Below are 21,594 nucleotides of genomic sequence, written 5' to 3'. Positions count from 1 at the left end.
TAAGGAAGGAGATTCCACCACCTCCCTAGGTAACACATTCCAGTGTTTCACCACCCTCCTAGTGAAAAAGTTTTTCCTAATATCCAACCTGAACCTCCCCCATTGAAACTTGAGAACATTACTCCTCATTCTGTCATCTGCTACCACTGAGAACAGTCTAGATTCATCCTCTTTGGAACCCCCTTTCAGGTAGCTGAAAGCAGCTATCAAATCCCCCCTCATTCTTCTCTTCTGCAGACTAAACAATCCCAGTTCCCTCAGCTGCTCCTCATAAGTCATGTGTTCCAGACCCCTAATTATTTTTGTTGCCCTCCGCTGGATGTTTTCCAGTTTTTCCACATCCTTCTTGTAGTGTGGGGCCCAAAACTGGACACACTACTCCAAATGAGGCCTCACCAATGTCGAATACAGGGGAACAAACACGTCCCTCGATCTGCTGGCAATGCCCCTACTTATACATCCCAAAATGCCATTGACCTTCTTGGCAACAAGGGCACACTGTTGACTCATATCCAGCTTTCGTCCACTGTAACCTCTAGGTCCTTTTCTGCAGAACTGCTGCCTAGCCATTCAGTCCCTAGTCTGTAGCGGTGCATGGGATTCTTCCCTCCCAAGTGCAGGACTCTGCACTTGTCCTTGTTGAACCTCATCAGATTTCTTTTGGCCCAATCTTCTAATTTGTCTAGGACCCTCTGTATCCCAACCCTACCCTCCAGTGTATCTACCTCTCCTCCCACTTTAATGTCAACTGCAAACTTGCTGAGGGTGCAATCCACACCATCCTCCAGATCATTAATGAAGATATTGAACAAATCCGGCCCGAGGAACGACCCTTGGGGCACTCCACTTGATACCAGCTGCCAACTAGACATGGAGCCATTGATCTGTCTACACTGGCACATTTTAGTTCTAAAACTTTTCTCACACGGGTTGTTGGGTTTTTTTACACCCCGTAGCGACAAATGTTTTAGCACTGAAAGTGGCAGCATAGACATAGCCTGTGAGAAAGGAGTAATTCATATTGGTTGGTGATCACAGTGTAGTCAACTCCTTGATTCAGCTTTCATTTCTTATGATGTTCAAAAGGGCAAATAAACAATGTCAGGTTTACTGCTCTTACCCCATAATAAAATAGTACAGGAAAAATGTTTTATAGGATATCCGTCTTTGGGAAGCCGACTGATGCAGTGATGTTAAATTCACCTTACACAGACAGTGTGTTCCCCAAAGTTACATGTTTCAGCTTTTTTCATTTATATGAAGATTTCACAAGTTACACATCTCAAGTGGAGAACAATGGTGGGGAACTTTCCTGGCTTCTGCTGTACCCCAGGGGAAATGGCTACAGAAAGGGTTTGAATCCCCACACCCACTTCCTTTACCCAGAAGCCTGCCTGACCTCAAGGACTCACCTTCCACTCTCCAGGCTGGCAAAGTCCTCATAATGGCGACACGGCTGGACCCAGTTGTAACAGTGGTGCCCATGGGAGCCAGTTGAGGTCACTCAAACAGGGTGAACTGCACACAGGAAGGGGAGGACAAACCCAAAAGCTGGTGGATATTCCAGTATTTAGATTTACCAAGCCAGCACAAACAGCTTCTGAATTACTGCACTGGTTACTCAGAAGTCCAAACAACGCCTTTTCCTTAAAGTACCCAGCCTCATACCTCCATCCAGGCACACCTCTCAAATGGATGATGACAATTTCTGAAAATCTTATCTCCTCATATGACAGAAAAGGTTCTCCCAATCTCAAAGGATCAGCCACACACCCAAGTCAAATTATAACTTAGATCTTACCCAAAATACACACTTAGAGCCAATTTTTATTAACTAAACTACAATTTACATCCAGACATGAGTTCAATTCTTCAGCTCCAGATACATGGCAGAGATGATGAGTTTGTAGCTGCCAAAAGTTCTTTTAGAAACAGTCCACAGGTTATAGACCAATGTCCATATTCAGGGTGACTCCAGCCAATGACTGGGGATCTCAGTTCTTATGGCTTAGGACAAACTGATGGGTTGGATTTCAGTGACGGGTAACAAGATGTGTGTCTTATGAAATCATCATATAAATGATAAAAGCTGAAATGTGTAACTTTGGGGCACACACTTGCTGCGTAAGGTGAATGTCACATCACTGCATGAGATGGCTTCCCAGAGACTGGTATCATATCAAACCTTTCCCCTGGACTATTTCATTACAGGGTTAGAACAGTAAACCTGACATGGATTATTTTGTCTCTTGAACATATTTCATGACAAATGAAAGCTTGGCCAAGCAATTGACTACACAATTGATCAACACCCAGTGTGAATCACTCCTTCCTGTCAGATTTCAGAATTTATACACTAGGAAGGCAACCACAGAAATAATTCTCCTGAGCAAAAATGCCATTGATGTTTACGAGCCTTCAACATTAAAGGAATTAATTGAAAAAGTTAGTTTTGTTTTTCTCTTTCTGCTCTAAAGAAAGATTCTGGAAGTGGTAAATGTTGTTTCAAAACCGCTACAATCCAAAGACAGACACATACAAGGGAGTGGTATTACTGTCTACAGCCACTGAAGTGGAGCTATATTTCAAACTGAGTTCAAAGAAGCCAAACATTCATCAAGTAAATTATCAGAATAATGGGGCAGACAAATCAAGTCTGAAGAGAAGTGCTTGAGGAAGGCAAAAAGGCAGGAGAGCAGCTCGTTTTGTGGCAGACCAGGGAGGAGAGCAGACCTGCTACTGGAAGCTCCAGCGGAGATGAGCTGAGGGAGGGCAGAATCTCCCCCGAACAACTGCCCAAATGTCCCTCCATGAGGGAAGGGAGAGCCTGCTACAGGGACACCCTGAGAGGGAAGCATTCATCTCTCAGATTAATACTGCTCTTGATTGATCCCCTTTATTTGCTCTTTGGACTACCCAAGTAGGGGAGAGCCCTGGGACTGAGCTGGCCTTTGAAGGTTGGGCCACACCACAGGAAGAGGCAATTGCTGTCTGAGAGGAAAGGAGAATGACCTCTCTACAGGCAGCTGTTACCCGGGGTTCTTTCAACCCGAAGCTCTTGGTAACTTTTACTCTGTGCGAGGCGGTGTCAGGAAATAAATCAGGGGAGACACGTCCGTCAGTCCGATAGATGGCTGGCACAAACAGGACAACACGAGTGCTTTCACTTAAAGCTAAACTTGACTTAGTCTCAAGCACTTACACACGTCTGCAACAGGTTAGTAAAACACCCCCAACCCTACAGCCTGCTGACTTGGCTGCTTTTAGCAATAAGCCATAGTGGTTTCAGGCACTTTACTGGTTTGCTGACATCTCCCCTTACAGAAGCCACTATAAGATGCATTTGGGTGAGCAGACACACTTCCTTACCAGAGACGGAGACCTTAGGACAATGGCAGAGAGGAGATCAGAGTAGCCCAGGGAAGGCTGCTTTACCTAGATATCAGGTCTCATAGACCAGAACATAAGAATGGCCAAACTGGGTCAGATCAAAGATCCATCTAGCCCCAAATCCTCTCTTCTGCCAGTGGCCAGTGCCAGGTGCCCCAGAGGGAATGAACAGAACAGGTGATCCATCCCCCATCACTCATTCCCAGCTTCTGGAAAACAGAGGCTAGGGACACCAACCCTGGCCATCCTGGCTCATAGCCATTGATGGACCTATGCTCCACGAATTTATCTAGTTCTTTTTTGAACAGTTAGATTATTGGCCTTCGCAACATCCTCTGGTAAGGAGTTCCACAGGTTTACTGAGTATTGTGTGATGAAATACTTCTTTTTTATTGGATGGATGGCAGGAGAGAGATCACTTGATGATTCCCTGTTCTGTTCACTCCCTCTGGGGCACCTGGCATTGGCCACTGTCGGTAGACAGGATACTGGGCTGGATGGACCTTTGGTCTGACCGAGTATGGCCATTCTTATTTTCTTATGTTCTTATTGGTTTTAAACCTGCTGCCTATTCATTTCATTTGGTGACCCCTACTTCTTGTGTTATGGGAAGTAGTAAGCAACACTTCCTTATCGACTTTCTCTACACTAGTCATGATTTTATAGACCTCAATCATATCTCTCCTTAGCCATCTCTTTTCCAAGCTGAAAAGCCCCAGTTTTATCTCTCCTCATGTAGAAGCCATTCTATACCCTTAATGATTTTTATTGCCCTTTTCTGAACCTTTCCAATTCCAATATATATTTTCTGAGATGGGCTGACGAAATCTGCACACAGTATTCAAGTTGTGTGTGTACCATGGATTTATATAGAGGAAATATGATATTTTCTGTCCTATTATCTATCCCTTTCTTAATTATTCCAAGCATTCTGTTCGCTTTTTTGACTGCCTCTGCACATTGAGTGGATGTTTTCAGAGAACTAGCCACAATGACTCTGAGATCTCTTTTTTGAGTAGTAACAGGTAATTTAGACCCCATCATTTTATATATATATATATATATAGTTGGGATTATGTTTTGCAATGTGCATTATTTTGCATTTATCAACATTAAATTTCATCTGCCTTTTGGTTGCTCAATCACCCAGTTTTGAGAGATCCTTTTGTAGCTCTTCGCAGTCTGCCTGGGGCTTAAATATCTTCAGTAATTTGGTTTCATCTGCAAATTTTGCAACCTCACTGTTTACCCCTTTTTCCAGATTATTTATGAATATATTGAATAGGACTGGTCCCAGAACAGACCCCTGGGGGACACCAATATTGACTTCTCTCCATTCTGAAAACTGACCATGTATACCTACCCTTTGTTCCTATATTTTAACCAGGTATGCATCCATGAGAGCACCTTCCCTCTTATCCCATGGCAGCTTACTTTGCTTAAGAGCCTTTGGTGAGAGACCTTGTCAAAGGCTTTCTGAAAATCTTACTACACTATATCCACTGGATCCCCTTTGCCCATGCTTGTTGACCCCCTCAAAGAATTCTAGTAGATTGGTGAGGCATGATTTTCCTTTACAAAAACCATGTTGACTCTGCCCAAAGAAATTATATTCATTTTTATGTCTGACAATATTGTTCTTTATTAGACTTTCAAACAGTTTTCCCAGTACTTAAGTCAGGCTTACAGGCTTGTAATTCTCTGGATCACCTCTGGAGCCCTATTTAAAAATCAGCATCACATTAGCTATCCTCCAATCAGCAGCTACAGAAGCTGATTTAAATGACAGGTTACAGACTACAGTTAATAGTCCTGCAATTCCACATTTATCTTCTTTCAGGCAGGCTTCTGGGTAAAGAGAGATAAATGCAGTCAGCCATCCTCATGAGAATGGCCTTCGAGCGTGACATTGCCATATGAAATCCTCTTAGATACACCACCAATGCATGAATAGCTAAGCTAGGGCTCATGAGTTTGATAAGGGCTGCTGTCTTCGTGCTGCCCCTGCCCCAGCCCCTGCCGCCATTCTGTGCCAACCACATCATCGCCCACACTTCCTGCAAGCATATAGCTGTGGCTAAGAAGTCATGTGGGGACCTCACAGTCACATCACAGTGAATAGGATGTATGGCTGGGTGGTAGCATTTGTAGTCATTGGGTTAGATTTAATGCTCATTGCCATGTCATATGGTCTGATCATCAGGGCTGTCCTCACAACCTCCCCCAAGAAAGCCCAACAAAAAGCCCTCAACACCTGCACAGACCACAGCTGTATGATGTCTGTAGTAAGATGAGGCCCTGAAACGTAATCCCTTGAGGCCCGGTATGAGGCCTGAGGCCTGAACTGAAGTAATGGTCAAGACTTTGCTAACATAAAGCAAAGTTAAGCTGTGAGCCAGAGGCAAGCCCGGCTCACAGAAGCTGGCAAGAAAAGGGCTGATACTGCAAAATGACACATACCTAAAAGGTACTGAACACTAGATATCAGAACATCCTGGTACGAACACATTCCACACAGATAACAAGGAACAGGCAGACCCATCCTAAAGACAGGCTCAGAAGGACACTATGATGGGTAGAGTTGTTTTGTTAGAACTAACATGTACAAGGTGAGTGGCGGCACCTTGTTACATAAAGGGGGTTGCACCTCAATACGTCAGGAGTGATGTGTAACTTGTTTCTACCTGTGTATAAGAATGCATCCATGGGGCGGTGTCTTTGTCTGGCCTAGGGGGGAGTAGCAAATCCTGCCACTGACTGAGCCAGTCCATTGTCAGGGAACACATATGTACTAGCAGAACTGTAGACATCTGATCCGGGGAGCTAGAGACTGTGTTTCATTTGACAATAAACCTGGTCGGGTGCCTTCATACCTTATCAGAGTCTGTGGTCACTGGTTCTCTCTGGATCTGCTGTGCCAGCTGTCTGCAGAGCCGGGGCAGCACACAGAGGGAACACACACACACAGCCAGCTGTTATCAACATTGAACAGAGCAGAGCACCACACCGGTGGAGTCTGAAAACAATGTTGATGCCTTATCCTCCAGCCCCCTTCTCCTACATGACACACTGGTTTGGTCAGGGAATCACTCCCCACGTTCACTTAATCCTGAACAGCTTCTAGTTCCTACCCCGCCCCTCCCCCAGCCCCGCCCCTGCTCAACCCTATCATTTATGGGGTCAAAACCAAAGAGTATTATGGCAAAGAGGCAAATGCACCTACAGAAGGTGATTACTGGGGGCCACTGAATTTAAACCTGTGTGGCAAGAATTGGAAAGGATATCTCCTTGTTAACCAAGGATGCTCTGTCCCAGTTTGGCTGAGCTGAGTAGTGTGGATGTTCACAGTCTGAGAAGTTCCTCACACCTATTGTCTTATCACTCCATCACCAAGCACTGCTCTCTCCAGTTCCCTCTCTCTGACCATCACCTGACCTCTTTCATTGTCACTCATCAGGCCCCAGCCCCACAAATGCTGTCATTCGACCTTTCCATATCTACCAGAAGATATCGCAGTTTTCTGATGTGAGGTGGCTTTCCATTTGTCCATATGTGAACAGGGTTCTTGAGTTTTTTGGTGAACAGAAGCTACACTTTCAGATGGCCAAGGAGAAATGACACTACAATGCTGAAGGCCTTTATCATATGTACAGTGACCCAGTGAGCAATCTGGTGATTTTTTTACACAGAGCAGGGGACTTTCCCAGATTGCGTGTGTGTGTGTGTGTGTTTACTCTGTACAGGGTCAGATAATTCACAGATAGGAATAACTCAGCCTTTTAAACCACTTCTTGGTAACCCAGTCCCTTCCCAATTATCATCACTATGAGTGCCCAGAGTCAAGCCACTTACTGGAATTATGTCCTGGAGAGAAACGAATGTGACAGCCGAAGTGCAGGAACTGTCTGTCTCAGGCTCATGTGGCAGTATATGTGATATACACATAACTCCCCAGTTCCCCGCAGGCTTTCCTGATCTCCCCAGAGAATCTGCAGCTGTGAATGTTCCTCTTCCTCTCGTTACTTTCCACCTACGTATTTATCTGTATCAGACATTTGCCTGAGATATTCTCTTTCATTAAATATTTGATAGGATTTGTAAAAGAAATTTATATTCTATCCCCCAAGATCGACCTGGTCTCTCACAGGGCTGGTGATACTATTTTCAGCTTTTCACCTCTAAGGCACTGGTTTAAATTGGGCTCAGCAGGAATGTAACGGCTTAATACACAACTTACCCCCCTGCAGAGAGCACTTCCCACTTTTAAAATGTTCACGTAATAACCCTGCTCTAGTGGATCAGATCAGAGTCGGTCTAGCTCAGTAACCTATCGCTGACAGTGAACAGCCCGAGGGATCAGATGCTGCCTCGGAGCTCTGTGGGCTCTGCTGCCCCTCTGTAGAACTTGGGTGCCACGAGCAGTAGCTTGTGGATACCTTCATTCTACAAACTCCCCCACCCCTCCATCTTTAACAACGGAATAGCTCACAAGGTCAATGATCTTCACTGGGCTGCTGGGGCAACATCCCGATAGAATGCACAGGGCCACATCAATTGTCCCACGCTGCCCAGAAATAACTAAAGGCCAAATGCAGAAATGATAGCATTTTGAGTATCCCCTTCCGGTCTCTGGTGGATGCCAGGCTGGGTGATGGTACCAGAAGGGGGAATCTGAGGCTATATCATGTATAACTCTCTTATGCTCCTCCTTGTCTTGCACCTCAGCTTCACTCTTTGCTGGAGCCCAGGCCAGAGCTCTGTCTTGTCTGGATTTTTCAGAAAGCGTTTCACAGAGTGAAATCTTGAAGCTATTGTATGTAGAACCCTGACAAAGACATCTTAATAGTTCCCAGTCTGTTTCAAGGAGAGCATACCATACATCTATTAATGGAGATTCTCTCTATCCTAATAAGAAGGAAAGGATGGAATATGACAAAATGTGGGTAGGATCTGATGGGAAACAGTCAAATGAAAAAGAGTTCCATTCAATCATACCATGTAATGGCATATATAGATATATAGATATAGATATAGATATAGATATAGATATATTGATATTCACAACTTCTCATCAACTGTTGGGAGTGGGCCACATCCAACCTGATTGAGTTAGCACTGGTCCTCCAAATAGTAATGTAACACACCCATCTTTGCACGTGTATATACACCTGACAATCTGAAGCTTCCACTTCATGCCTCTAAGGAAGTGGGCTCCAGCCCACGAAAGCTTATGCCCAAATAAATGTGATAGTCTTTAATGTGCCACAGGACTCCTCGTTGTTTTGCAGATTTTCTGGTGTCTCAAACAGACTGTCACTTCTTCTTGGTTAAACCTGCATTCTTTCTAACCAAGAACAGTACAGAATCCATTTTCCTGAACTTTCTGAATGATTCTGCTTTTCACAATATCAGCAGTCATTTCTAAAAGCTCATTTTGAGTTGAGCGGCTTGTGAGATTGAAAGGATCACTTAGGGTTTCCTGGGGTTTTATTGATTGATTTATTTCTTTTTGCAATTATTTCATCATACAGTGAAAACAAACTGCTTAATCCCAGAAAGTTTCCCCCTTTTGCTGATTTTTCTCTTGCATCCTGCCCCTGCAGTGCAATTCCTTGCTTAGCCAGCTCAAGAAGTACACTAGTGATTCTTGCAGCGTAGTCTCTCTTTTTATGTAACAGCATCTTCTGAGAATTTGATACTGGTGCCACTATAGAGCCCACTTCCTTTGACTGTTTGAAAAAAATGCCACCTTTCAGAACAGTGTTTGTGTGTGGGAGATTGTATATGTTTCTAAAGCTTTTTTCTTATATTTTTCCAATGTCTAATTCCATTTTTGCCACATGGAAAGTCTCTCAAACCACTGGAAAACTGTCTGCAAGGAAAGCAGAAAACTGCATCTGCCTGCTTACTGTACTCAAAAAATGAAAATGTCTTGTAATATTCCAATGTCAATGTGAAAGACCGAGACCCAACTTTGCTGATTCTAGTGTCCCTCGTTCACTTTCTCTCCTTCTCTGGCCATTGCACCACTTAATTGCCTATGGCATTTATATGCCTTTGCTCCTTGGTCGATGTCTGGTTCCTACCCTTGGCCCAGCTGTGGGACTCCTCTTGCTGCTGAGCCTGCTGATGCTGGAGTAACTCAGCTAAGGGGGCTGAAACCCAGTGTAAGTAATTGTTACTTAAGGGGGCTAACGGTTTGTGCATCTCTCTCTTTCAGTGACAAAGAGGGCAAAAACTAATGAATTTACCTTCTTTAAAACTGTATACAGTGTTAGGTGAATTTTTCTGGGGTTTAGACATCATTGGGGCTGGGGGCCTGAGAGCTGGAGACAGGTACCTTCCTGGGCTGTTTTCAGTTTAGGGCTGCAGCTTTGGGGGCGAGGCCCAGACGATGGGTCTGTGTCATAGCAGGCTAGTGTGTCTGTCTCAAGAAGACAGGGTTCTGGGGGCCTAGGCTACCAGGAAAAATGGGCTCAGTGATAATTTGAGCACATCAAGTGACAGTCCCAATGGGGGTTTCTGTGACTGAACCCATCACAGCCTCCTTCTGGGGTAAGGCAGCATGAAGGGTGTTTGATCACCTCCAAGGCACCTTCTGGTGGCTGCATGTAAGAAGACATTTCTCCTTTTGGGGGGGCAGCAAGTGCCTCTTCCTGGGGTATGGCACAATCTCCAAGGGCCAGCTCAGTCCAAGTTCTCTCCCATGCTGTGTCCAAACAGCAAATAAAGGGGATCAGTCAAGCCCAGTGTATGTATGAGAGATGAATGCTTCCCTCTCAGGATGTCCCTGCAGTTGGCCCTCCCTTTGCACAGGGAGGGACCTCTGGGCAGCTGTTCAGGGGGAGATTCTGCCTTCCCTCAGCTCATCTCCCTGGAGCTGTCAGTATTTCTATGGGTGCCTCAATTGTGTCGAGAAACTGAAATTGGAGGCTATGTCTACACAGCTCACCTTACAGGCAAACCACCCCGAATGAGGAGTGGAAGCTTTTTCTGTCTACACTGGCACATTTTAGTTCTGAAACTTTTGTCACTCAGGGTTTTCATTTTACACCGCATAGGGACAAATGTTTTAGCGCTGAAAGCAGCAGTGTAGACATAGCCTGTGAAAAAGGAGTTATTCATACTGGTGGGTGATCACAAGTGTAGTCAATTCCTTGACCCAGCTTTCATTTCTTATGATGTTCGAAAGGGCAAATACACAATGCCCGGTTTACTGCTCTAACCCCATACTAAAATAGTACAGTAAAAAGGGTTTATATGATACCAGTCTTTGGCAAGCCATATCATGCAGTGATGTTAAATTCACCTTACACAGAAAGTGTGTTCCCCAAAGTAACATTCCCACTCCCGTTACCCAGAAGGCTGCCTGACCTCAAGGACTCACCTTCCACTCTCCAGGCTGGCAAAGTCCTCATAATGGGGACACGGCTGGGCCCAGTTGTAACAGTGGTGCCCGTGGGAGCCAGCTGAGGTGACTCAAACAGGGTGAACTGCACACAGGATGGGGAGGACAAACCCAAAAGCTGGTGGCTATTCCAATATTTAGATTTACCAAGCCAGCACAAAATAGCTTCCGTATTCCACTGGTTACTCAGAAGTCCAAACAACACAGTTCTCTTAAAGTACCCAGACTCAGACCTCCATCCAGGCACACCTGTCAAATGGATGATGATCATTTCTGAAAATCTTTTCTCATCATATGACCGAAAAGGTTCTCCCAATCCCAAAGGATCGGCCACACACCCAAGTCAAATTATAACTTAGATCTTACCCAAAATACACACTTCGAGCCAATTCTTATTAATTAAACAACAATTTATTAAAAAAGAAAAGAGAGAGAGCGTTGGTTGAAAGATCAATATACATACAGACTTGAGTTCAATTCTTGAGGTCCAGATACATGGCAGAGATGATGAGTTTGTAGCTGCCAAAAGTTCTTTTAGAAATAGTCCACAGGTTATAGTCCAATGTCCATATTCAGGGTGACTCCAGCCAATGACTGGGGATCTCAAATCTTGTAGCTTAGGGTTTCCCCCTCTTGAAACCCAAAGCAGATCTGAGATAAAGAAGGATCGTGTTGCAGGGTCTTTATACATTTCCAGCAGCCTCTTTGCCCGAGAAAACAGTAGGCTTAACTTTCTGTCTCCCAAACATCATGGCAATTACCACAGGGTAATTTATCCATTCAACAGTTTATATACAGGTTACCACAACCTTCCAAGAGACATATCAACAATAATAATGTTTCACTCAAGTGTCATCATAAATGTTAACATTACTGTTTTGATCTTTGAATCAAAGCTATAGTAATAGACAAGACTTGTTTGTTTACATCACAAGACCTGAGCAAACATCTACCCTTCTATCTCTAACTTGCATTTCAAAGTTCTAATCTAACCGAGTGCAATCACCCAACTATCATCTACATCTCTTCTTCACATGTCTTTAAAGTTCGACCATGGGTCATGTCAGTCTATCAGTTAAGTAACTCTTTCTGGCCCTGTATCACCTTTCATTGAGATATTATATTCTATCCATGTCAAGGTTCCTCCCCCACTCTGAACTCTAGGGTACAGATGTGGGGACCTGCAGGAAAACCTCCTAAGCTTACTTTTACCAGCTTAGATTAAAACTTCCCCAAGGTACAAATTAATTTTATCTTTTGTCCTTGGAATACCCACTGCCACCACCAAACTCTAACTGGGTTTACTGGGAAACGTAGTTTGGACACGTCTTTCCCCCCAAAATCCTCCCAACCCTTGCACCCCACTTCCTGGGAAAGGTTTGGTAAAAATCCTCACCAATTTGCATAGGTGACCACAGACCCAAACCCTTGGATCTGAGAACAATGAAAAAGCATTCCGTTTTCTTACAAGAAGACTTTTAATAGAAATAGAAGTAAATAGGAGTAAAGGAATCACCCCGGTAAAATCAGGATGGTAGGTACCTTACAGGGTAATTAGATTCAAAACATAGAGAATCCCTCTAGGCAAAACCTTAAGTTGCAAAAAAGACACACAGACAGAAATAGTCATTCTATTCAGCACAATTCTTTTCTCAGCCATTTAAAGAAATCATAAGCTAACGCATACCTAGCTAGATTACTTACTAAAAGTTCTAAGACTCCATTCCTGGTCTATCCCCGGCAAAGCAGCATACCGACAGAGAGACACAGACCCTTTGTTTCTCTCCCTCCTCCCAGCTTTTGAAAGTATCTTGTCTCCTCATTGGTCATTTTGGTCAGGTGCCAGCGAGATTACCTTTAGCTTCTTAACCCTTTACAGGTGAGAGGATTTTTCCTCTGGCCAGGAGGGATTTTAAAGGGGTTTACCCTTCCCTTTATATTTATGACACCCATATAACTTCACCCCAGGATTCCTGGGAGGCTGAACCCCCAGTCTCATCATGGTCACTTAGGACAGGGCCTATGGTGTCCCCACTCCAGGGTACTGTATTCACTGGATGCTTCCCTGACCCACTGATCACGACATTAAATTCTAACAGAATATAATTTATTAAACAGCAACTATAAGGAAAATAAGGAAAAACAGGAAAGGGTCAAGGAAACAAGAAACTTACTCCGTGGGCACAGGGACAACACAGACAGCTGTCCATGGGATGTAAGGAAAGTTCACTGTCAGCTCCTCACATGCCCAAGGCCTCCTGCCCAGTTCATGGCTGCACTGCAGTGATACCATGGGTCAGACACTTCCTCTGGCAGTGGTCACACCCTCAGGGTCTTGGTGGCAGGACCCTTCTCCTGGGCATCTGACCTCTCAGCAAATTCACGTTCCACTTTCTGAGGTCAGGTGATGGTCAGAGAGAGGGAACTCAGCAATGGGGAGAGCAGTGTTTGGTGATAGAGTGAGAAAACATTAGGTGGGAGGAATTTCTCACACTGTGCACTTGCATAATGCTGGGCTCAGCCAAACTGGGGCAGGGCACCCTGGATTAATGAGGAAATCTCCTTTCCCCTCTTGTCACACAGGTTTCAAAGCAGTGGCCCCGCAGCAATTAACTTCTGCAGGTGTATTTGCCAACTTTGTCAAGAAGCTCTTTGGTTTTGACACCATAAATGATAGGGTTGAGCATGGGAGGAACAAGAAGATAGAGGTTGCTCAAGATGATGTGAATGTGGGGAGCAATGCCCTGACCAAAACGGTGTGTGAGGTTGGAGAAGAGGGAGGGAGTATAATACATCAGTATCACAAAGATGTGGGCTGTACAGGTGTTGAGGGCTTTTTCATGGGCTTTCTTCGAGGAGATTCTGAAGATGGCCCTGATGATTTGACCATAGGAGAGCACAATGAGTGGCATGTCGAACACCACGATTAGAAACATTAACACCAAGCCATACATCTTGTTGACTGTGATGTCCCCGCATGAAATCTTCGCCACAGCTATGTGCTCGCAGAACGTGGTGGGGATAATGCGTTTGGCACAGAATGGCAGCCTTCTCAGGAGCAGGGGCATGGGCAGAGAGAAGAGAACAGCTCTTACCAAACCGACTAGCCCGAGCTTAGCTATTCTTGCATTGGTGAGGATGGTGGTGTATCTCAGAGGGTTACATATGGCAACGTAGCGATCGATGGCCATTGTCACAAGGATAGCTGAGTTCATAAGAGAAAACATGTGAAGAAAGAACATCTGGGTGAGGCAGCCACCCACAGTAATGCCTTTCAAATTGAACCAAAAGATACACAGTGCCTTTGGCACGACGGCGGTAGACGTGGCAATGTCTGTGAGCGCTAGCATGCACAGCAGCAGATACATTGGCTTGTGCAGTGTCTGCTCTTTGCCTACAACAAACAGAAGTGTGAAATTTCCCAGCAGGCTGATAATGTAGGATATAGAGAAAGGGATTGAAATCCATTCATGGGCAGTTTCCAGGCCAGAGATGCCAGTTAGGATGAAAAATGAAGGGTCAGAGGGGGTGAGGTTCATATCTGCCATGAGTTGCTTGATAGGTCTAACGGGCTTAGAAATACTCAAGGCGCCTGTGAAGAGAGAGAAGTATAGAGTGGTGGGTTACATGCTTTATAGGAACTAGAACAGTAAATATACTATAGTTATTACATATATAGAAAGCCAATCAAGCCAGAGAATGGGCAGCAGGATGGAAGATGAACTTTGACGTCAATACCTGCAACGTGTATACCTACTGGAGGAAAAAACTTGAATGCCTCAAACACGTAACAATGTTCTAATTTAACTGTATGAACTCAGGACAGGCATCTGGGTGTCACAATACACTGCTCTGTGAAACTCTGCTCACAGTGCAGGCATGGACAGAAATTGAGCAAAGCATTGGATTCCTGCAGGAATGGGGTAGGGAATCCTACAGGAAATACAATGCCCTGAAAATAGTCGGTCAATGTTTCACCCTCCTCTAGACTCCTCAGTGTAATACTGGGCACCCTTTTCACACAGGGGGGATATTGCAGATCTGGAGGGGTTCATGCAATGGCAACAAGAATGATCAATGATCCGGTGAAAATGTCACGCACAGAGTGACTGAAAAGAGTGGGATTGTTACCTTAGAAAGGAGATGAACAGCAGGGGACAGGAGAAAATCTAGATAATATTGACTGGTAGAAAGGTAGTTCAGTCCATGAGGTAAGCAAGAGACAGGAAGGGTTTGGACATTTACATGAAAAGTGAGATTATCTAGTCACAATAGTTACAGCTAAATAAATATTTCGGAAAATCCATATGTCCACGTATTCCAGGGCTCGAGCCAATCTCTATTGTTATTCCTTAGGGTGAGACCCTCATCACAATCAAGTCACACATCTATTGATGGGTTTCTTACACCTTTTTCTGCAGCACCTGGACAAGTGTGATACATGATGCATTCCCTATGTTGGAAAGGAACCAAGTTTCTCCCATGGAAACAGACATGGTCGTGCTAAACTATGACTTTGTGCTCAACAGAATGGGCATGAAGGGCAAAAGGTTCTTTGTATTTCAGGCTGCACCTCTGTTACTTCCACTGTTTCTTCTTATGAGACACTTTCTTGCAGGCACGCAGCTTATAATTTTCTGAATATTTGTATGCATGTACCATTTTTGTATCTGAAGTTATGAACGCTGACTACGTATCTGTATTGCAAATGCCATTCTGTGCCAACCGCATTATCCCCACCACGTTCTGCGAGTACATAGCTGTGGCAAAGATTTCATGTGGGGACATCACAGTCAGCAAGACTTATGGCTTGGTGATAATGTTTCTAGTCATGCTGTATATGATCTACAGCTCGCCCACCCTTAGAGGCCATTGGGCCACTCCAGTTGAAGTTACTGGGGCCTCATGATGGGAGTAAATCAGGCCATTTAATTCCGTCCCTACATGCTGATTTAGGGTGAACTACTGGACGTGTGGGCGTTTTGCCATTGGGACCAGTTTCACCCTTAGTGTTTAACTTTCAGCTCCCACCTGTAAAAATCGTGGCTTCAGATCCTGCTACAGAGAGCGATGAGTCTGAAGGAAAGACCCAGTTTATATCACGTTCTGAGACTGGGTATGAAAGTTGGGGATTCCAAAACACATGAGCCCTGATTTTGCTATTTGCAGTGGCCACTGAAGACAGAATGTGAGGGCAGAATCTGACCACTGTGCAACCCATTCTTGTTGTGAACCCTCTGGTAACACAAACACCCACTGCAGAGGCTTTGGCGGCACTTCCTTACAGTGCAATGATATTACTGAATTTGAAAACTTGAGTGAACCAGAGGGAAAATGACACAGCTCCAAAAAGGAGGCTACAGTGACAGATAAAAGGACACAGAAAGAGACAAGGAACTGATCTGAAAAATAAATATTTCCAATACATTTGTAATTCCAAAGTTACCAGGTAAATCCCTTTCTGTTTCTGACAATTCATATCTCTGTGCTGGTGAATTCTTGCCCAAACGGTTCTTGCCTTTAACCCTGGGACCCTTCCTGAGCCCTCAGCACTAACTTTAATGCAGAAACAAGCAACTCACCAAAATCCCACTCAGCAGAGAGAGGAAATCTCCTTACAGTGACACGAAGGCAGAGCCCTGAGAATCAGTGTATGAATCTCAAATATCTGAGACTCAGCATGCCGGACAACGACCTTTATGATTCACCTGAACAGACCCTGTGGATTCTCAGGTTGGCCAGGACTCACTTACAACTCCCTCAGCTCCCTGAGCAGAGAGTGGGAAGAGAAGAAAATAGACCCTGGAAAACTTCAGCTTGAGAGCCTCCCCTGGGAGTGAAATGATTTGCCAATTCCCAGGGCTCAGACTCTCAGGGGAAACTTAGTCTTCCAGACCGTTCAGCCTAACAACTGATGATTGTTTTCCTTTCTGTGTGTAATGTACTGACATCTGCACTAGGCGTGGAAATGCTGCCACAACACAGAAGACCAAAAATCATTTTCAGCTGATCACAGCAGAGTATCAGTGCATACCATCAAGGCACTGGTAACATCCATTCCATTAGACTCTGAAATTCACTGCCACCCTGTGGAAGCCAAAAGATGTGATCCTGAACTGATGCAAGCCAAACAGTGCGGAAAAGGCTTTCTTCTCCTAGGATTATGGCATCAAAGTTACTTGCCAGTATCCCTTTGTGAGGTCTAAAGTGGATATACATATGGCAGCTCCCAGCTGTTCTAATAGTTCGTCTACTCTCTGCATCGAATAAGCATCACATTTCATTAGTGTGTTGATCTTTCAGAAATCCAGGCAGAAACGGGTTGTGCTAACCTGTGTCAGAAGTAGTACCAGGGGACTTCTCCACTCACTGTAGAGACTAACAAATTTATTTGAGCATAAGCTTTCGTGAGCTACAGCTCACTTCATCGGATGCATTCAGTGGAAAATACAGTGGGGAGATTTATATACACAGAGAACATGGAACAATGGGTGTTACCATACAGACTGTAAGGAGAGCGATCACTTAAGATGTGCTCATACGAGCACGAGAGCGGTGGGGGGGGTGGGGGGAGGAAGAAAACCTTTTGTAGTGATAATCAAGGTGGGCCATTCCCAGCAGTTGACAAGAAAATCTGAGGAACAGGTGGGGGGGGGATATAAACACGGGGAAATAGTTTTACTTTGTGTAATGACCCATCCGCTCCCAGTCTCTATTCAAGCCTAAGTTAATTGTATCCAGTTTGCAAATTGATTCCAATTCAGCAGTCTCTCGTTGGAGTCTGTTTTAGAAGTCTTTTTGTTGTAATATTGCGACTTTTAGGTCTGTAATCGAGTGAGCAAAGAGATTAAAGTGTTCTCTGACTGGTTTATGAATGTTATAATTCTTGACATCTGATTTGTGTCCATTTATTCTTTTACGTAGAGACTGTCCAGTTTGACCAATGTACATGGCAGAGGGGCATTGCTGGCACATGATGGCTTATATCACATTGGTAGATGTGCAGGTGAATGAGCCTCTGATAGTGTGGCTGATGTTATTAGGCCCTGTGATGGTGTCCCCTGAATAGATATGTGGGCCCAGTTGGCAACGGGCTTTGTTGCAAGGATAGGTTCCTGGGTTAGTGGTTCTGTTGTGTGGTATGTGGTTGCTGGTGAGTATTTGCTTCAGGTTGGGGGGCTGTCTGTAAGCGAGGACTGGACTGTCTCCCAAGATCTGTGAGAGTGATGGGTCATCCTTCAGGATAGGTTGTAGATCCTTAATAATGCATTGGAGGGGTTTTAGTTGGGGGCTGAAGGTGATGGCTAGTGGCGTTCTGTTATTTTCTTTGTTAGGCCTGTCCTGTAGTAGGTGACTTCTGGGAACTCTTCTGGCTCTATCAATCTGTTTCTTCACTTCCGCAGGTGGGTATTGTAGTTTTAGGAATGCTTGATAGAGATCTTGTACATGTTTGTCTCTGTCTGAGAGGTTGAAGCAAATGCGGTTGTATCGCAGAGCTTGGCTGTAGACAATGGATCGTGTGGTGTGGTCTGGATGAAAGCTGGAGGCATGTAGGTAGGAATAGCGGTCAGTAGGTTTCTGGTATAGGGTGGTGTTTATGTGACCATGGCTTATTAGCACTGTAGTATCCAGGAAGTGGATCTCTCGTGTGGACTGGTCCAGGCTGAGGTTGATGGTGGGATGGAAATTGTTGAAATCATGGTGGAATTCCTCAAGGGCTTCTTTTCCATGGGTCCAGATGATGAAGATGACACAAGAGATCCACTTTCAGGACACTACGGTGCTAATAAGCCATGGTCACATAAACACCACCCTATACCAGAAACCTACTGATCGCTATTCCTACCTACATGCCTTCCTTGTTCCTGCCAGGATGTTCCCTCCTCCCGCAGAGCCCGGGGTCTCAGCACTGACTGGGCCGGGAGCAGACAGCAGGCAAGTGGAGAGGAGGCTGCTGGACTGTAATCCTGTTGTATGTTCTTTAGAGAATAAAGCATGTTCCTGGTGGTTTATCTGAGTGGGTCTGCTCTGAGGTGAACACACACTGACACACAATGCAGAGCTCATCTAGTCCAACCGCCTGCTCAAAGCAGGACCCATCCCCAATTTTTGCCCCAGATCCCTAAATGGCCCCGTCAAGGATTGAACTCACAGCCCTGGGTTTAGCAGGCCAATGCTCAAAGCACTGAGCTATCCCTCCCTGCAATGCATCTCAAACAACCCCTTACTGGGCCAGTGAACGGGGTGGCGGGGGTGCGGGGGAGGCTACACACTGCACAGGGATCTGTACAATGTATGCTCATTAATAGAGCTTGCCTTGCCCTCCCCTACTGGTGCCACTCACCAGTAGTAACTAATCTGAGATGTTCCCCAGACACTTCTCTCAAAGGATGACTGATTTAGGTAAAGCAAAAACAAGTTTAAATACAGAAAGAGAGATTTTAAGTAACGATAATTGATAGCAAACAGATCAAAGCAGACTACCTAGCAAACAAACCAAACCGCAAACTAGGCCTAAAATACTACCGAGATTGAATATGAATTAACAATTTCTCACCCTGGCTGGTGATACAAGCAGTCCACCAGGTTTCCATAAATAGGCTAGAAATCTTTGTCTCCTGTGACCAGCACTTCCCCCAGTTCAGTCTTTGCTCCTCAGATGTTTCTAGGAGTTCTTTTGTGTGGGGAGTGAGGTCACTAGATTTTGTCACACCCCACCTAATGTAGATTTAACATACGGGGGGGAATCCTTTGTTCCAAAACAAGTTCCCAGTCCAGTGTGTGGAACAATACAGATACCTAAAATGGAGTTCAGTGTCATGTGGTCTGGTCACATGCCCTTGCATGCGCTGCTGAGTCATAGCACCCATTATCCATAGGGTGTCTGGAGCGTTCTCAGGAAGGCTGACCAGGTCAGGGATAAGCTTCTCCTAAGGCCTGTTGCTTCCTCTAATAGTCCATTAACCTGAATAGGCATTCACAACCAGCGCTCAGACTGAAAGCGTTTTGGCTAGTGGGTGTCACTGGTGTAACTACATTTGAAGTAAAAAGAAAAGGAGGACTTGTGGCACCTTAGAGACTAACAACTTTAGTTGAGCATAAGCTTTCGTGAGCTACAGCTCACTTCATCGGATGCATTTGTTAGTCTCTAAGGTGCCACAAGTCCTCCTTTTCTTTTTGCGGATACAGACTAACACGGCTGCTACTCTGAAACCATACATTTGAAGTACAGATTCATAGTCAATATTCATAACTTCAGATACAAACATGATACAGGCACATAAATAGGATAGTCCTTTTCAGCAAACCATAACCTTCCCTATGACACCTGACAAGACATATTGTGTACAAATTGTATCACGTATGTCATATTTATATCATAATCATACAACTATGGAGAAAATGGAATGCGGTGCCACAATGCTGTTACGGGGAGGATCCCCTCCTAAGCTTTTACAAGATTCAACTGATAGCGGTAAAGCACATTCGAAAACAGAATCCCAGCTAGCCAGACAAACTGTCAGGGTTTAAATGAGCTTTTACCACTTAAGAAACTGCTGGGTTGTAGGTGAGAAACTACTACTTGCCGCTGAAAAGGCTGCGTTCTCAGGGATGAGCGGAGAGAAAGCAGCACCACAGCTAGAGGTGATCCCATTTTCTATCAACACAGCTTCACACCGTATTGCGGAGATGGCCACGGATGTAAAAGAGCAGTCCCTAGAAAATGTCCACAGTAGAACCTGGCATGAACACCGGAATTACGAACTTACCAGGCAACCACACACCTCATTTGGAACCGGAAGTGCACAGCCAGGAAGCCGCAGAGACCAAACAAAAAAAAGGCTACTACAGTACAGTCCTGGTTTAAACATAAACTACTAAAAAGTAAAGGGAAATCAGCGTTTTTCTTCTGCATAGCAAAGTGGTGAACCTGCTCAGTTGTGAACTTTGGAAAGAACAGCCATAAAGTTTTGTTCATAGTTATGGACATTTAAGAGTTACGAACCTCATTCCCAAGGTTTCCATAATTCTGAGTTTCTCCTCTGTATCAAATATTGTGCAGATGTTGGTGTATCTTCATTTTGCTACAGCTAAAGAATTAAAAGAGGAATTTCTCATTTGCCATCCACTATCAACACCAGCAACTAGGGAAGAGTTTTTTAAACGATTAAATTAATCTTCCCCTCAACCGGGGACATTGCTTTGGAATTTGCAGCAGTGGAGCACCATCTATAATAAGATGGCACGGCAGGCTTGTGACCAGGGTTCAAGAAATGACTCCCTCAGTAAACTGGAATCATCGTACCATCCACAGACAGGCATTGGCTGCTAAGAAAATGGCAGAGGAACTTAGTAATGTTCTTTCAGGTGCAGTCAATATTATAAATTCCATAAAATTGCATCCAGTTCATTCCGGGGGTTTTGCCAAGAAGGGGGTAAACTTTACACAGTGGTGCTTACATGCAGTCGGTCAAGGGCTGTCCAGGGGCAAGATGCTGACAACACTACGTGAGCTGCAGGAGGAAGTCCATATTTTTTCTTGCTGATAATATTACTATAGCAGCCAGATATGCCAACAAGGATATCCAAGGAGTGTCACGGAAATAATGTACAAGTGGAGAGCGACTGACTTCTCTGAATGTCACATATATGAATATGAAGATATAATTGAAGTTACTCTGGATTCACACTGGGGTAACTGAAGACCAAATCAGGTCCAGGAAGTTTGAATCATACGTAACACAGTTAAATGAGAACCTTGTGAGGTGTTTGAGGAGTTCAAGCTTTTCCCTCCA

The 21,594-nt window shown here is 44.6% G+C and overlaps 1 long non-coding RNA gene across 1 annotated transcript; it reads right to left on the bottom strand.

The window, feature by feature from the left end:
* Window positions 1–1,879: 1,879 nt before the first annotated feature.
* On the bottom strand, window positions 1,880–20,607 carry LOC122461895. The gene is made up of 3 exons (XR_006284143.1): window positions 20,596–20,607; window positions 4,059–4,069; window positions 1,880–1,993 (listed from the first exon to the last, which is right to left on the bottom strand). It is a non-coding gene; the product is annotated as an uncharacterized LOC122461895 (long non-coding RNA).
* Between the last annotated feature and the right edge of the window lie 987 nt (window positions 20,608–21,594).

The sequence above is a fragment of the Chelonia mydas genome, chromosome 1 (assembly GCF_015237465.2).
Source record: "Chelonia mydas isolate rCheMyd1 chromosome 1, rCheMyd1.pri.v2, whole genome shotgun sequence".
Lineage (NCBI taxonomy): Eukaryota > Metazoa > Chordata > Testudines > Cheloniidae > Chelonia > Chelonia mydas.
Note: the sequence above shows the minus strand (reverse complement) of the source record. Positions and strands in the feature narration are given on the sequence as shown.